At 43.2% G+C, this 3782-nt stretch overlaps 1 non-coding gene across 1 annotated transcript; it reads left to right on the plus strand.

Annotated features, from left to right (window-relative positions):
* Nucleotides 1-1733: 1733 nt before the first annotated feature.
* On the plus strand, nucleotides 1734-1806 carry TRNAG-UCC. Its single transcript has one exon. It is a non-coding gene; the product is annotated as a tRNA-Gly (tRNA).
* The last annotated feature ends 1976 nt before the right edge of the window (nucleotides 1807-3782 follow it).

Genomic DNA, 3782 nt, shown 5'->3' on the forward strand with positions numbered 1-3782 from the left:
CTTGATTCATGGACCTAACATTCCAGGTTCCTATGCAATATTGCTCTTTACAGCAGTAAACTTTGCTTCTATCACCAGTCACATCCACAACTGGGTGTTGTTTTTGCTTTGGTTCCGTGTATTCATTCTTTCTGGAATTATTTCTCTACTGATCTCCAGTAGCATACTGGGCACCTGCTGACCTGGGAAGTTCATCTTTCAGTGTCCTATCTTTTTGCCTTTTCACACTGTTCATGGGGTTCTCAAGGCAAGAATACTGGAGTGGTTTGCCATTTCCTTCTGTAGTGGACCACATTTTGTCAGAACTCTCCACTCTGACCCGTTTCCATTTTGGGTGGCTGCCACAGATCATCTGTTTCACTCTTAGCCTTAAATGTTTCTCCTCTGATTCAGACAATTGCCCCAATGTGGGGAATGGACCCCTGCCACAGTTCCCCCATCAGCTGAGGGCAGGTCCAATCCTACTAGTACTCCTGTTCTTCCCCCTAGTTCATTCATCCTACCGAGTTTTGGTTAGGTCTATATATTCTTTTCTGCTGGTCAGGCACCCCTGTCCACTCTCAGCTGCTGTTCTGTGTGCATTTCTGTGTCTGAAGTGTCTTCCTGATGCATCCGAGGAGAGAGATGTACTCCACGTCCACCTACTCCTCTGCCACCTTGTTTTCTCTGAAGTTGCTTCTAATAATGGAAGTGAGGGTCAGAAAATTGCATTTTCCCAAAGAAACTAGAGTAAGGAGATGGGAAGTTCATTCAGTGATTGAATACCTCCCCTGGACTAGGAACCATTGGTCACTAGAAACTTAGAAATAAAAATTATAGAATCCTTATCCTAAACAACCTTATAAACCAATAGAGAGTCATATATTAATACTCAATTTTTCCAGTTTCTAGATGTTAACTTTAATTGCTTTAGAACAGCATAATTCATACCAAATGCTTTAAACCATCCATTATAATAGAAATAATTGTGAAAGTAGCATAGATCATCTGTGTGAAAGTGAAAGTGTTAGTTGCTCACTTGCGTCTGACTCTTTGGGACCCCATGGACTGTAGCCCACCAGGCTCCTCTGTCCATGGAATTCTATACCAGAAATTAGAAAAGAAGTGAGGAGGAGAAGCCCCTAAAAGAAACTTTCTTAATCCAGTACCATGACTCTTGTCTTGAAATTTTCTAAACAGTTGGAAGAGGGCTAGGAAGGAGGAAGATAAGGGAAAACAAAAGAATATTTCTAGTATGATGGTTAGATTTTAATTTAAATGCAAATCAGTATCCAGAAATGGAGAGAATCATTAAGACATTCAATTGAAGTGGAAAAGGCTATTCTCAAGGGTAGTAGAATCAATATACTCAAAAGGTAACACTGGAACTGTTTTTGCAAGCTCAGGACTCTTTCTTCGAATCTGCATCATTTTTCTTCTATCATTCCAGCTGGGTGTATGTACCCAATGTATTATAGTCCTGAACACATTCATCCCAAACCCATTGCCAGGTATAAATACAGATAGAATTGGTGTGTAACGTAGATGGTAAGGGTCAAGTTTGCAAAACCTGAACAGGTAATTTTAATGCAACTTATCAAGAAAGTACCATCACAGAAGTAGGGACAAACAATGGGAACATGAAAAACAAATGCACACATGTTGGATGTTAGAAAAAAGGGACTAAGGTTATCAGAAAAGGCAAGAAGTTGAAGGCAGTGTTCTTGGAGAAAGTTAAGGCAATCAAGGCGACTTCCCTTGTGGTCCAGTGGCTAAGACTCTGTACTTCCAATGCAGTGGACCTGGGTTCAAACCCTGGTTGGGGAGCTAGATCTAACAGTTTGCATGCTGCAACAAAGATTGAAGATTCCATGTGTCACAACCAAGACCCAGAACAGCCAAATTAATTAATTAATCAACTGATTTTAAAAGGGCTATCTAGTGGGCTCTGAGGAGGCAGAAGAAATCCTTAAGCAAAGAACTGAACTGGTCAAGGAGAGAAAAGGGAAGCAACCAATGGCCTGATTGAGAAGTGGAAGTAGAAAAATGACAGGTTGCTGAGCACTGGGGGGAAGCGGAAGCAAGAGGGAGGAAGATAGAGAACTAGTTAGGGAAGAAGAATCACTAAGAATCATAAGCCTCTTTTGATTGAGAAAGACAAAGACCATTAGGGTAGAGGGGCCAGGGCAGCATGTTCATTTGTGACAGGAACAACATAAATGATTCCAGTCAGAGCTAAGATTCCAAAGTGAAGACTGCTAATGAGATAGTTTCTGCAACCCAGGGAACCAGAGATTTCACTGGTAACAGGTAGAAATTGATAAAAGCCATAAATTAGGGACAAAAAGCAGATGGGAGTTTAGCAAAAGGAGAGGTTGCTTGGTGTTTGAAAGTGGATGTATTAGATTTGGACATGCAGAGATAGGGTTGAAGAGAACAGCAAGAATCTGCAGTGACCTACTGCAGTGTTTGGAATGATGTCCCCCCAAATGATACATCCAAGCCCTAACCCCTAGCACCTGTGAATGTGACCTTATTTGGAAATAGACCCTTACATATGTGATCTTGTGCATGATCTCAAGATGAGGTCATTCTGGATTTAGAGAGCGTGCATGCATGCTGAGTCCCTTCAGTTGTGTCTGACTCTTTGCAACCCTATGAACTATAGCCTGTTAGGCTCCTCTGTCCATGGATTCTCCAGGCAAGAATACTGGAATAGGTTGCCATGCCCTCCTCCAAGAGATCTTCTTGACCCAGGGATCAAAGCCACGTCTCTTAATGTCTCCTGCATTGGCAGGTGGGTTCTTTACCACCAGTGCCACCTGAGAACCCTTCCTGGATTTAGGGTGGGCCCTCAATCCAATGACTGGTATCCTAACAAAGAAAGGAAGAGGGAGAGCACAGACGAGGAGACCCAGAGAAGAAGACCACGTATGTGAAGATGGAGATAAGAGTGACGCTACCATAATCTTAGGAATATCAGGAATCACCAGAATCTGAAAGAGACAAGAAAGGAGTCTCCTCAAAAGCCTTTGAAGGCAGATTGTCCCTGCCAACACCTGATTTTGGTCTCTTGTCCTCCAGAACTGAGAGAGAATAAATTTCTATTCTTTTAAGACACCAGTTTTGTGGTAATTGGTTGCAGCAACTCTAGGAAACTAATATGCCTGGTCTGATTTTTTTTTTACTTCTTCCAGCAACTGTGGGCAGTCTGTGAGCAGAATCAGCATGATCCAAAAGAAGTGGTGACCCAGGGTTGGGCCTTGGCGTGGTGATCTTGATGGAAAGGGGTCAAGAGAGGGCAGTGCTAGAGTAGGTAGAGTTTAAATAGTTATACTGTGGGAATTAAAAGAGGTTATATGGGGATTTTTCTGGTGGTCCAGTGGTTGAGAATCCATCTTCCAATGCCGGGGATGCGGTTTGATCCCTGGTCCAGGAACTAAGATCTCACATGCTACAGGACAACTAAGCTCACATCCCACAATGAAAGATCTCTTCTGCTGCAACTAAGACCCGACTCAGCCAATAAATAAATACTACTGGACTGTCCTGGTGGCACAGTGGATAGGAATCTGCCTGCCAATGCAGGAGATGTGGGTTCAATCCCCAGTCCAGGAAGATTCCACATATCTCAGAGCAACTAAGCCCCTGCACCACAACTACTGAGCTCTAGAGCCTGTGCTCTGCAACAAAAGAGGCCACCACAAGGAGAAGCCCATGCACTCAGTGAAGAGTAGCCCCACTCGTCAAAACTAGAGAAAGCAGGAGCAAAATAACAAAGACCGACCACAGCCAAACACAAA

This window comes from Oryx dammah, unplaced genomic scaffold (assembly GCF_014754425.2).
Source record: "Oryx dammah isolate SB20612 unplaced genomic scaffold, SCBI_Odam_1.1 HiC_scaffold_2, whole genome shotgun sequence".
In the NCBI taxonomy this organism is placed as follows: Eukaryota; Metazoa; Chordata; class Mammalia; order Artiodactyla; family Bovidae; genus Oryx; species Oryx dammah.